Raw genomic sequence first — 14,514 nt, 5'->3', positions numbered from 1 at the left:
GATGCTTTGTTCCTCCTGAACCTCTGCTTTCCCATTGCCTTCTTCCAATCATTCATACTCCCTTCCATGGCAAGCTTTATGTTGGGCATCACCGTTGTCAATGGCTACTTCCCGTCCTCAGTGAAAATGTTCTACGCACGCAGTCACTGCCCGGCTAATCATCTGTCGGTTCTCGATCATGTTGGAATAGGATCCATTGATCCTTTTGCGTCTGTCACACGCCCAACAATCGTAAGTTTGAAGCTCATCACAGTCATCCCTTCCTAGATCCTACTCGGAATACCACAGGCAAGGTTTAGACTTTCCGGATCTCAAGAATGACCACCAATAATTCTAGCCTATACCACGAAGGTTCTAATCTTAGATTAGAAACCCAAGAGATACACATTCAAGCTTGTTTGCATGTAGAACGGAAGTGGTTGTCAGGCACGCGTTCATAGGTGAGAATGGTGATGAGTGTCACATAATCATCACATTCATCATGTTCTTGTGTGTGAATGAATATCTTAGAGAAGAAGTAGGCGTGAATTGAATAGAAAAACAGTAGTACTTTGCATTAATTCATGAAGAACAGCAGAGCTCCACACCTTAATCTATGGTGTGTAGAAACTCCACCATTGAAAATACAAAAATGATAATGGTGGTCATTGGCTTCAGCCCCAGAGAGGGAACCCGAAGAACCAAGATGAAAATACAATAGTAAAAGGTCCTATTTATAGAGAACTAGTAGCCTAGGGTTTACAGAAATAAGTAATTAATGCAGAAATCTTCTTCCGGGCCCACTTAGTATGTGCTTGGGCTGAGCATTGAAGCTTTCACGTGTAGAGACTTTTCTTGGAGTTAAATGCCAGCTTTTGTGCCAGTTTGGGCGTTTAACTCTAGCTTTTATGCCAGTTCTGGCATTTTGATGCCAGAATTTCTATGCTGACTTGGAACGCCGGTTTGGGCCATCAAATCTTGGGAAAAGTATGGACTATTATATATTGCTGGAAATCCCAGGATGTCTACTTTCCAACGTAATTGAGAGCGCGCCAATTGGGATTTTGTAGCTCCAGAAAATTCACTTCGAGTGCAGGGAGGTCAGAATCCAACAGCATCTGCAGTCCTTTTTCAGCCTTTGAATCAGATTTTTGCTCAAGTCCCTCAATTTCAGCCAGAAAATACCTGAAATCACAGAAAAATACACAAACTCATAGTAAAGTCCAGAAATGTGATTTTTAAATAAAAATTAATAAAAACATAATAAAAACTAACTAAAACATACTAAAAACATACTAAAAACAATGCCAAAAAGCGTATAAATTATCCGCTCATCATTAGTCACTAACTCTAATCCTTTCCAAGCGATAGGATTAGGACTTGTGAATAGAAGTTGGCTTTTAACTTGACTTTCCTTCATTCGTTGAGGGTTAACTAAGTGGAACAACTACTAATTATTAATTAATCTTGAGAAAATTTCAACAAGGATAGAACTTCCGATTAATCTTTATTTAATTTCATAAATTATCTGATTTAATTTCCTATTTATCAAACTCAAACTATTTTGGAAAACCTCTAATTAATAAAATAGCAGATCTTTCTGTAACTCGGTGGGAGACGACCTGGGACTCATACTCCCAGTATTCTAATTCTAATTTTGTGACAACTCTTTTCTAAATTGACAAGTGGATTTTTGTTGGTTAAGAGCTGTACTTGCAATGCCATTTTTCTTAATAATTCTTAATCTGCCAATTTCTGCCACGTCATTGGTGTGCGAAATCGTGATCATTCCATTCCTTGGTAACGGCGCTAAAAACTCAATACGCACGTTCATGATCTTATATCTATTTCACAACTTCGTACAACTAACCAGCAAGTGCACTGGGTCGTCCAAGTAATAAACCTTACGTGAGTAAGGGTCGATCCCACGGAGATTGTCGGCTTGAAGCAAGCTATGGTCACCTTGTAAATCTCAGTCAGGCGGATTAAATTGTATTAAGAAATTATACTGGATGAAAATAAATAAAATATAAAATAGGATAGTGGTACTTATGTAATTCATTGGTGAGAATTTCAGATAAGCGTATAGAGGTGCTTTCGTTCCTCTGATCTCTGCTTTCCTGCTGTCTTCATCCAATAAATCCTACTCCTTTCCATGGAAAGCTGTATGTTGGGCATCACCGTTGTCAATGGCTACTTCCCATCCTCTCAGTGAAAAAGGTCCAAATGCTCTGTCACGGCACGGCTAATCATCTGTCGGTTCTCGATCATACTGGAATAGAATCCATTGATCCTTTTGCGTCTGTCACTATGCCCAGCACTTGTGAGTTTGAAGCTCGTCATAGCCATCCCTTCCCAGATCCTACTCGGAATACCACAGATAAGGTTTATACTTTCCGGATCTCAGGAATGGCCATCCATGGGTTCTAACTTATACCACGAAGACACTAATAACTCGAACTCGGTCTCCTATATTAGATATCCAAGAGATATCCATTCAATCTAAGGTAGAACAGAAGTGGTTGTCAGGCACGCGTTCATAAGTTGAGAATGATGATGACTGTCACGATCATCACATCCACCATATTGAAGTACGAATGAATATCTTAGAAGTGGAATAAGTTGAATTGAATAGAAAAACAGTAGTACTTTGCATTAATCTTTGAGGAACAGCAGAGCTCCACACCTTAATCTATGGTGTGTAGAAACTCTACCGTTGAAAATACATAAGTGATGAGGTCCAGGCATGGCCGAATGGCCATCCCCCATGATCTAAGAACTAAACATCCCAAGATAATCCGAAGATGTAAATACAATAGTAAAAAGTCCTATTTATACTAAACTAGTTACTAGGGTTTACAGAAATAAGTAAATGATGTAGAAATCCACTTCCGGGGCCCACTTGGTGTGTGCTTGGGCTGAGCATGAAGCTTTCACGTGGAGAGGTCATTTTTGGAGTTGAACGCCAGTTTGTAACGTGTTTCTGGCGTTGAACTCCACTTTGCAACTTGTTTTCTGGCGCTGAACGCCAGACTACAACATGGAACTCGCGTTGAACGCCAGTTTCCGTCGTCTAAACTCGGGCAAAGTATGGAAGCGCACAATTTGGAGTTCTGTAGCTCCAGAAAATCCACTTTGAGTGCAGAGAGGTCAGAATCCAACAGCATCTGCAGTCCTTCTTCAACCTCTGAATCTGATTTTTGCTTAGGTCCCTCAATTTCAGCCAGAAAATATCTGAAATTACAGAAAAATACACAAACTCATAGTAAATTCTAGAAATGTGAATTTTAATTAAAAACTAATAAAAATATACTAAAAACTAACTAAATCATACTGAAAACTATGTAAAAACAATGCCAAAAAGCGTATAAATTATCTGCTCATCACAACACCAAACTTAAATTGTTGCTTGTCCCCAAGCAACTGAAAATCAAATAGGATAAAAAGAAGAGAATATACTATAAATTCCAAAATATCAATGAAACATAGCTCCAATCAGATGAGTGGGACTTGTAGCTTTTTGCCTCTTGAATAGTTTTGGCATCTCACTTTATTCATTGAAGTTCAGAATGATTGGCATCTATAGGAACTTAGAATTCAGATAGTGTTATTGATTCTCCTAGTTCAGTATATTGATTCTTGAACACAGCTACTTTATGAGTCTTGGCCGTGGCCCTAAGCACTTTGTTTTTCAATATTACCACCGGATACATAAATGCCACAGACACATAACTGGGTAAACCTTTTCAGATTGTGACTCAGCTTTGCTAAAGTCCCCAATTAGAGGTGTCCAGGGTTCTTAAGCACACTCTGTTTTTGCTTTGGACCTTGATTTTAACCGCTCAGTCTCAAGTTTTCACTTGACACCTTCACGCCACAAGCACATGGTTAGGGACAGCTTGGTTTAGTCGCTTAGGCCAGGATTTTATTCCTTTAGGCCCTCCTATCCACTGATGTTCAAAGCCTTGGATCCTTTTTATTTACCCTTGCCTTTTGGTTTTAAGGGTTATTGGCTTTTTACTCTTGCCTTTTGGTTTTAAGAGCTTTTGGCTTTTTCTGCTTGCTTTTTCTTTTTCTATTTTTTTTATTTTTTTTCGCTATTTACTACTTTTTTTTTTCTGCAAGCTTTTGTATTCACTACTTTTTCTTACTTCAAGAATCATTTTTATGATTTTTCATATTATCAAATAACATGTCTACTTTTCATCATTCTTTCAAGAGCCAACATATTTAACATTCATAAACATCAACTTCAAAAGACATATGCACTGTTCAAGCATTTATTCAGAAAACAAAAAGTATTGTCACCACATCAAAATAATTAAACTAGTTTCAAGGATGAATTCGAAACCATGTACTTCTTGTTCTTTTGTTTTTAAAACATTTTTTATTTAAGAGAGGTGATGGATTCATATTCATGACTTTAAGGCATAGACAGTTAGACACTAATGATCATGTAATAAGACACAAACATAGATAACATAAAAAAATGAAAAACAGAGAATTTAAGAACAAGGAATGAGTCCACCTTAGTGATGGTGGCGTTTCCTTCTTGAGGAACCAATGATGTCCTTGAGCTCTTCTATGTCTCTTCCTTGTCTTTGTTGCTCCTCCCTCATTGCTCTTTGATCTTCTCTAATTTCATGAAGGATGATGGAGTGATCTTGATGTTCCACCCTTAGTTGTCCCCAATAATTGTGTGGAGGAAAATGTATCCCCTGAGGTATCTCAGGGATCTCTTGATTTGCAGTCAAATGTTCTACCACTGAGCTATAAATCCTTGAGATGAATCTCTCCATCTCCTATGACTCGAAGGTGGAAGCTTTTGTCTTTCCTTTCCTCTTTCTAGAGGTTTCTCTGGCCTTAGGTGCCATCAATGGTTATGGAAAAATAAAAAAGCTATGCTTTTACCACACCAAACTTAGAATGTTGCTCGCCCTCGAGCAAAAGAAGAAAGAATAGAAGAAGAAGAATATATGGAGGAGATGGAGGGATGTGTGTATTCGGCTATATGGGTGGGATTGGGTGGGAAAGAGATTTTGAATTTTGAAGGTAGGTGGGGTGTATGGATGTGAGTGGTGAATGGAAAACAGAAGGGATGAGAGATTGAGGTGATTGGTGAAGGGTTATTGGGAAAGGGTGATACAGGATTATGAGGAGGGAAGGTGAGTGGAGGTATATGGGGATCCTGTGGGGTCCACAGATCCGGAGGTGTCAAGGATTTACATCCCTGCACCAATTAGGCATGTAAAATGCCTTTGCATGCATTTCTGGCGTTTAAACGCCGAAGTGATGCTTATTCTGGGCGTTCAACGTCCATGTGCAGCATGTTTCTGGCGTTGAACACCAGATTCATGCTTGTTTCTGGCGTTCAGCGCCAGCTCTTCTCAGGGTGTATTCCTGGTGTTTAAACGCCAGGATGTTGCTTGTTTTGGGCGTTCAACGCCAGATCCATGCTCTGTTCTGGCATTGAACGCCAGCCAGATGCTCCTTACTGGCGTTTAAATGCCAGTAAGCCCTTCCTCTAGGGTGTTCTATTTTCAATGCTATTTTTCATTATGTTTTTGATTTTTCAGTAGTTTTTGTGACTCCACATGATCATTAACCTAATAAAACATGAAATAACAAAGAGAAAATAAAATAAAAATGATTAAATAACATTGGGTTGCCTCCCAACAAGCGCTTCTTTAATGTCAATAGCTTGACAGTGAGCTCTCATGGAGCCTCACAGATAATCAGAGCAAGGTTGGGACCTCCCAACACCAAATTTAGAGTTTGGTTGTGGGGGTTCAAAACCAAACTTAGAGTTTGGTTGTGGCCTCCCAACACCAAACTTAGAGTTTGACTGTGGGGGCTTTGGTTGACTCTGTAGTGAGAGAAGCTTTTCATGCTTCCTCTCCATGGTTACAGAAGGAGATCCTTGAGTTTTAAACACAAGGTTGTCCTTATTCAGTCGAAGGACCAACTCTCCACTGTCCACATCAATCACAGCTCTTGCTGTGGCTAGGAAGGGTCTTCCAAGGATGATGGATTCATCCTCATTCTTCCCAGTATCCAAGATTATGAAATCAGCATGGATGTAAAGGCCTTCAACCTTTACTAGCACGTCCTCTACTTGTCCATTAGCCTATTTTATTGAGTTGTCTGCCATCTCTAATGAGATTCTGGCAGTTTGCACCTCAAAGATTCCCAGTTTCTCCATTACAGAGAGGGGCATGAGGTTTATCCCTGAACCAAGGTCACATAGAGCCTTCTCAAAGGTCATGGTGCCTATGGTACAAGGTATTAAGAACTTTCCAGGATCCTGTTTCTTCTGAGGCAATGTCAGTTGATCCAGATCACTCAGTTCATTGATGAGCAAGGGAGGTTCATCTTCCCAAGTCTCATTACCAAATAATTTGGCATTCAGCTTCATGATTGCACCAAGGTACTTGGCAACTTGCTCTTCAGTAACATCCTCATTCTCTTCAGAAGAAGAATATTCATCAGAGCTCATGAATGGCATAAGGAGGTTTAATGGAATCTCTATGGTCTCCAGATGAGCCTCAGAGTCCTTTGGTTCCTCAGAGGGAAACTCCTTATTGATCTCTGGATGTCCCAAAAGGTCTTCCTCACTGGGATTCACGTCCTCAACCTCCCTTACAGGTTCGGCCATGGTAATCAATTCAATGGCCTTGCACTCTACTTTTGGATTCTCTTCTGTATTGCTTGGGAGAGTACTAGGAGGGGTTTCAGTGATTCTTTTACTCAGCTGGCCCACTTGTGCTTCTAAATTTCTAATGGAGGACCTTGTTTCATTCATGAAACTTAGAGTGGCCTTAGATAGATCAGAGACTATATTTGCCAAGCAAGATGGATTCTTCTCAGAACTCTGTCTTTTGCTGAGTGGATGATGGAAAAGGCTTGTTATTGCTAAACCTGTTTCTTCCACCATTATTAAAGCCTTGTTGAGGCTTTTGTTGATCCTTCCATGAGAGATTTGGGTGATTTCTCCATGAGGGATTATAGGTGTTTCCATATGGTTCACCCATGTAATTCACCTCTGCTATTGCAGGGTTCTCAGAATCATAAGCTTCTTCCTCAGAAGATGCCTCTTGAGTACTGTTGGATGCAGCATGCATTCCATTCAGACTCTGAGAAATCATATTGACTTACTGAGTCAATATTTTATTCTGAGCCAATATGGCATTCAGAGTATCAATTTCAAGAACTCCCTTCTTCTGAGGCGTCCCATTGCTCACAGGATTCCTCTCAGAAGTGTACATGAACTAGTTATTAGCAACCACGTCAATGAGTTTTTGAGCTTCTACAGGCATTTTCTTTAGGTGAATGGATCCACCTGCAGAATTATCCAATGACATCTTAGCTAATTCAGACAGACCATCATAGAATATATCCAGGATGGTCCATTCTGAAAGCATGTCAGAAGGACACTTTTTGGTCAGTTGCTTATATCTCTCCCAAGCTTCATAGAGGGATTCACCTTCTTTTTGTCTGAAGGTTTGAACATCCACTCTAAGCTTACTCAGCTTTTGAGGAGGAAAGAACTTGGCTAAGAAAGCTGTGACCAGCTTATCCCAAGAGTTCAGGCTATCTTTGGGTTGAGAGTCCAACCACACTCTAGCTCTGTCTCTTACAGCAAACGGGAAAAGCATAAGCCTGTTGATGAGCGGATAATTTATACGCTTTTTGGCATTGTTTTTAGTATGTTTTTAGTAGGATCTAGTTACTTTTAGGGATGTTTTCATAAGTTTTTATGTTAAATTCACATTTCTGGACTTTACTATGAGTTTGTGTGTTTTTCTGTGATTTCAGGTATTTTCTGGCTGAAATTGAGGGACTTGAGCAGAAATCAGATTCAGAGGTTGAAAAAGGACTGCTGATGCTGTTGGATTCTGACCTCCCTGCACTCAAAGTGGATTTTCTGGAGCTACTGAACTCGAAATGGCGCGCTTCCAATTGCGTTGTAAAGTACACATCCAGGGCTTTCCAGCAATATATAATAGTCCATACTTTGGCCAAGCATTGACGACGTAAACTGGCGTTCAACGCCAGCCTTCTGCCCAAATCTGGCGTCCAGCGCCAGAAAAGGATCCAAAACCAGAGTTGAACGCCCAAACTGGCATAGAAACTGGCGTTCAACTCCACAAATGGCCTCTACACGTGCTACACTTAAGCTCAGCCCAAACACACACCAAGTGGGCCCCGGAAGTGGATTTATGCATCAATTACTTACTCATGTAAACCCTAGTGACTAGTTTATTATAAATAGGACCTCTTACTATTGTATTAGAGGCGTCTTTTTGACCATCTTTGGACGCCTGGTTCTTAGATCAGAGGGGCTGGCCTCTCGGCCATGCCTGGACCTTTCACTTATGTATTTTCAACGGTAGAGTTTCTACACTCCATAGATTAAGGTGTGGAGCTGTGCTGTTCCTCAAAGATTAATGCAAAGTACTACTGTTATCTATTCAATTCTTCTTATTTCGCTTGTAAGATATCCATTCGCACCCAAGAACGTGATGAAGGTGATGATTATGTGTGACGCTCATCATCCTTCTTCCTTATGAACGCGTGCCTGACGAACACTTCCGTTCTACATGAAATCAAGCTAGAATGAATATCTCTTAGATCTCCTAACCAGAATCTTCGTGGCGTAAGCTAGAATGATGGTGGCATTCAAGAGAATCCGGAAGGTCTAAACCTTGTCTGTGGTATTCCGAGTAGGATTCAATGATTGAATGATTGTGACGAGCTCCTAACTCGCGATTGCAGGGCGTTAGTGACAGACGCAAAAGGATAGTAAATCCTATTCCAGCATGATCGAGAACCGACAGATGAATAGCCGTGCCGTGACAGGGTGCGTGAGCATGTTATTCACTGAGAGGATAAGATGAAGCCATTGACAAGGGTGATGCCTCCAGACGATTAGCCGTGCCGTGACAGGGCATTGGATCATTTTCCCGAGAGATGACCGAAAGTAGCCATTGACAGTGGTGATGTATCACATAAAGCCAGCCATGGAAAGGGGTAAGACTGACTGGGTGAAGACAGCAGGAAAGCAGAGGTTCAGAGGGACGAAAAGCATCTCCATTCGCTTATCTGAAATTCCTACCAATGAATTACATAAGTATCTCAATCCCTATTTTATTATATAATATTCGAAAACACCATTATCACTTTATATCTGCCTGACTGAGATTTGCAAGGTGACCATAGCTTGCTTCATACCAACAATCTCCGTGGGATTCGACCCTTACTCACGTAAGGTATTACTTGGACGACCCAGTGCACTTGCTGGTTAGTTGAACGGAGTTGTGTCCACACATAGAGCCACAATGAGGATTCAATACAATTATATATTGTTAATCTCACACAAGTACAAAGAACATGGAACACAAAAAGCGTCCACTAATGTCAAAAACTTGGTGGACGAAATTGTGTTCCATGTTCTTTGTACTTGTGAGAGATTAACAATATATAATTGTATTGAATCCTCATTGTGGCTCTATGTGTGGACACAACTCCGTTCAACTAACCAGCAAGTGCACTGGGTCGTCCAAGTAATACCTTACGTGAGTAAGGGTCGAATCCCACGGAGATTGTTGGTATGAAGCAAGCTATGATCACCTTGTAAATCTCAGTCAGGCGGATATAAAATAATTATGGAGTTTTCGAATAATAAATAAAAGAATAGGGATAGAGGTACTTATGTAAATCATTGGTAGGAATTTCAGATAAGCGAATGGAGATGCTTTTCGTTCCTCTGAACCTCTGCTTTCCTGCTATCTTCATCCAATCAGTCTTACTCCTTTCCATGGCTGGCTTTATGTGATACATCACCACTGTCACTGGCTACTTTCGGTCATCTCACGGGAAAATGATCCAATGCCCTGTCACGGCACGGCTAATCGTCTGGAGGCATCACCCTTGTCAATGGCTTCATCTTATCCTCTCAGTGAATAATATGCTCAGCACCCTGTCACGGCACGGCTATTCATCTGTCGGTTCTCGATCATGCTGGAATAGGATTTACTATCCTTTTGTGTCTGTCACTAACGCCCTACAATCGCGAGTTAGGAGCTCGTCACAGTCATTCAATCATTGAATCCTACTCGGAATACCACAGACAAGGTTTAGACCTTCCGGATTCTCTTGAATGCCGCCATCATTCTAGCTTACGCCACGAAGATTCCGGTTAGGAGATCTAAGAGATACTCATTCTAGCTTATTTCATATAGAACAGAAGTGTTTGTCAGGCACGCATTCATAAGGGAGAAGGATGATGAGCGTCACACATAATCATCACCTTCATCACGTTCTTGGGTGCGAATGGATATCTTAGAAGAGAAATAAGGAGAATTGAATAGAAAACAGTAGTACTTTGCATTAATTCTTTGAGGAACAGCAGAGCTCCACACCTTAATCTATGGAGTGTAGAAACTCTACCGTATGAAAATACATAAGTGAAGGTCCAGGCATGGCCGTGTGGCCAGCCCCTATGGTCTAAGAACAATGCGTTCCAAGATGATCCTAAGATCCTGAGATGATCAAAAGATGCCTAATACAATAGTAAAAGGTCCTATTTATAATAAACTAGCTACTAGGGTTTACATGAGTAAGTAATTGATGCATAAATCCACTTCCGGGGCCCACTTGGTGTGTGTTTGGGCTGAGCTTAAGTGTAGCACGTGCAGAGGCCATTTGTGGAGTTGAACGCCAGTTTCTGTGCCAGTTTGGGCGTTCAACTCTGGTTTTGGATCCTTTTCTGGCGCTGGACGCCAGATTTGGGCAGAAGGCTGGCGTTGAACGCCAGTTTACGTCGTCTATTCTTGGCCAAAGTATGGACTATTATATAATTCTGGAAAGCCCTGGAGTTCTGTAGCTCCAGAAAATTCATTTTGAGTGCAGGTAGGTCAGAATCCAACAGCATCAGCAGTCCTTTTTCAGCCTCTGAATCTGATTTCTGCTCAAGTCCCTCAATTTCAGCCAGAAAATACCTGAAATCACAGAAAAACACACAAACTCATAGTAAAGTCCAGAAATGTGAATTTAACATAAAAACTAATGAAAACATCCCTAAAAGTAACTAGATCCTACTAAAAACATACTAAAAACAATGTCAAAAAGCGTATAAATTATCCGCTCATCACAACACCAAACTTAAATTGTTGCTTGTCCCCAAGCAACTGAAAATCAAATAGGAGAAAAAGAAGAGAATATACTATAAATTCCAAACTATCAATGAAACATAGCTGTAATCATATGAGCGGGACTTATAGCTTTTTGCCTCTTGAATAGTTTTGGCATCTCACTTTATCCATTGAGGTTTAGAATGATTGGCATCTATAGGAACTTCAGATTTCGAATAGTGTTATTGACTCTCCTAGTTCAGTATGATGATTCTTGAACACAGCTTCTTTATGAGTCTTGGCCGTGGCCCTAAGAACTTTGTTTTCCAGTGTTACCACCGGATACATAAATGCCACAGACACATAATTGGGTGAACCTTTTTAGATTGTGACTCAGCTTTGCTAAAGTCCCCAATTAGAGGTGTCCAGGGTTCTTAAGCACACTCTTTGTTTTTGCTTTGGACCTTGACTTTAACCGCTCAGTCTCAAGTTTTCACTTGACACCTACACGCCACAAGCACATGGTTAGGGACAGCTTGGTTTAGCCGCTTAGACCAGGATTTTATTCCTTTAGGCCCTCCTATCCACTGATGCTCAAAGCCTTGGGATCCTTTTTATTTGCCCTTGCCTTTTGGTTTTAAGGGTTATTGGCTTTTTCTGCTTGCTTTTTCTTTTTCTTTCTATTTTTTTTTCGCCTTTTTTTTTTCATTTTTTTTTTCTGCAAGCTTTGTTCTTTGCTGCTTTTTCTTGCTTCAAGAATCATTTTTATGATTTTTCAGATTATCAAATAACATGTCTCCTAGTCATCATTCTTTCAAGAGCCAACATATTTAACATTCTTAAACAACAACTTCAAAAGTCATATGCACTGTTCAAGCATACATTTAGAAAACAAGAAGCATTGTCACCACATCAATATAATTAAGCTAAGTTCAAGGATAAATTTGAAACTCATGTACTTCTTGTTCTTTTTGAATTAAAACATTTTTCTTTTAAGAGAGGTGATGGATTCATAGGACATTCATAACTTTAAGACATAGTTACTAACTACTAATGATCGTGTAGTGAAGACACAAACATAGATAAGCACATAACATAGAAAACGAAAATCAGAGAAAGCAAAAACAAGGAATGAATCCACCTTAGTGATGGTGGCGTTTCCTTCTTGAGGAACCAATGATGTCCTTGAGCTCTTCTATGTCTCTTCCTTGTCTTTGTTGCTCCTCCCTCATTGCTTTTTGATCTTCTCTTATTTCATGAAGCATGATGGAGTGCTCTTGATGTTCCACCCTTAGTTGTCCCATATTGGAACTCAATTCTTCTAGGGAGGTGTTGATGTGCTCCCAATAGTTTTGTGGAGGAAAGTGCATTTGAGGCATTTCCGGAATCTCATGGTGATGAGCTTCATACGCCTCTTGAGCTCCATGAGTGGGCTCTCTTGCTTGCTCCATCTTTTTCTTAGTGATGGGCTTGTCCTCTTTGATGAGGATATCTCCCTCTATGTCAATCCCAGCTGAATTGCATAGGTGGCAGATGAGGTGAGGAAAGGCTAACCTTGCCATAGTGGAGGATTTGTCAGCCACCTTGTAGAGTTCTTGAGGTATAATCTCATGAACTTCCACCTCTTCTCCAATCATGATGCTATGGATCATGATGGCCCGGTCTATAGTAACTTCAGACCGGTTGCTAGTGGGAATGATTGAGCATTGAATAAACTCCAACCATCCTCTAGCTATAGGCTTGAGGTCCAGTCTTCTTAGTTGAACCGGCTTGCCTTTGGAGTCAATCTTCCATTGAGCTCCTTCTACACATATGTCCATAAGGACTTGGTCCAACCTTTGATCAAAGTTGACTCTCCTTGTGTAGGGGCGTGCGTTCTCTTCCATGTATGGCAAGTTGAACGCCAACCTCACATTTTCCGGACTAAAATCTAAGTATTTCCCCCGAACCATTGTAACATAGTTCTTTGGATCCGGGTTCTTACTTTGATCATGGTTTTTGGTGATCCATGCATTGGCATAGAACTCTTGAACCATTAGGATGCCGACTTGTTGGATGGGATTTGTTAGAACTTCCCAACCTCTTCTTTGAATTTCATGTCGGATCTCCGGATACTCATTTCTTTTGAGTTTAAAAGGGACCTCAGGGATCACCTTCTTCTTGGCCACAACATCATAGAAGTGGTCTTGATGGGCTTTGGAGATGAACCTTTCCATCTCCCATGACTCGGATGTGGAAGCTTTTATCTTCCCTTTCCCTCTTCTAGAGGATTCTCCGGTCTTTGATGCCATCAATGGTAATGGAAAAACAAAAAAGCTATGCTTTTACCACACCAAACTTAGAATATTGCTCGCCCTCGAGCAATAAACAAAAGGATAGAAGAAGAAGAAGAAATATGGAGAGGGAGGGGGAGATGAGGTTTCGGCCAAGAGGAGTGTAGAGGGGTGTGTTGTGTGAATTTGATGAAGAATGGAGGGCTTTATATAGGGAAGGGAGGGGGGTATTGGTTCGGCCATATGGGTGGGTTTGGGTGGGAAATTGGTTTTGAATTTTGAAGGTAGGTGGAGTTTATGAGGTAGGTTTATGGGGAAGAGTGGATGGATGTGAGTGGTGAAGAGGTGATTGGGAAGAGAGTTTGAGGTGATTGGTGAAGGGCTTTTAGGGAAGAGTGTTTATGGGGTTGTGTGAAAGAGAGTGGTGAGAAGAAGTGAGTGGAGGTAGGTGGGGATCCTGTGGGGTCCACAGATCCTGAGTGGATCCTGTGGGGTCCACAGATCCTGAGGTGTTCAAGGATTTACATCCCTGCACCCATTAGGCATGTAAAAATGCCTTTGTACCCAACTCTGGGCGTTCAGCGCCAGGTTGGTGGCCATTTTGGGCGTTCAACGCCCATTTGTGTGCCATTTCTGGCGTTGAACGCCAGAACCATGCCTGTTCTGGCGTTCAGCGCCCAGAAGCTGCCCATTTTGGGCGTTCAGCGCCAGAACCATGCTCTGTTCTGGCGCTGAACGCCAGACAGATGCTCCTCCAGGGTGTGATTTTTCTTCTGCTGTTTTTGATTCCGTTTTCAATTTTTCTATTTATTTTGTGACTCCACATGATCATGAACCTAAGAAAACATGAAAAATAATAAAAATAAGAATTAGATAAACATTGGGTTGCCTCCCAACAAGCGCTTCTTTAATGTCAGTAGCTTGACAGTGGGCTCTCATGGAGCCTCACAGATGTGCAGAGCTTTGTTGAAACTCTCCAACACCAAACTTAGAGTTTGGATATGGGAGTTCAACACCAAACTTAGAGTTTGGTTGTGGCCTCCCAACACCAAACTTAGAGTTTGACTGTGGGGGCTCTGGTTGACCCTGCTTTGAGAGAAGCTTTTCATGCTTCCTCTTCATGGTTGCAG

At 41.1% G+C, this 14,514-nt stretch overlaps 1 non-coding gene across 1 annotated transcript; it reads left to right on the top strand.

Annotated features, from left to right (window-relative positions):
* Positions 1-7,394: 7,394 nt before the first annotated feature.
* LOC148545023 (small nucleolar RNA R71) lies at positions 7,395-7,502 on the top strand. Its single transcript, XR_015901330.1, has one exon. It is a non-coding gene; the product is annotated as a small nucleolar RNA R71 (small nucleolar RNA).
* Positions 7,503-14,514: the final 7,012 nt, after the last annotated feature.

This window comes from Arachis ipaensis, chromosome B9, assembly GCF_059453495.1.
Source record: "Arachis ipaensis isolate K30076 ecotype BB chromosome B9, ASM5945349v1, whole genome shotgun sequence".
In the NCBI taxonomy this organism is placed as follows: domain Eukaryota; kingdom Viridiplantae; phylum Streptophyta; class Magnoliopsida; order Fabales; family Fabaceae; genus Arachis; species Arachis ipaensis.
This window is presented reverse-complemented; position numbering and strand designations above follow the sequence as displayed.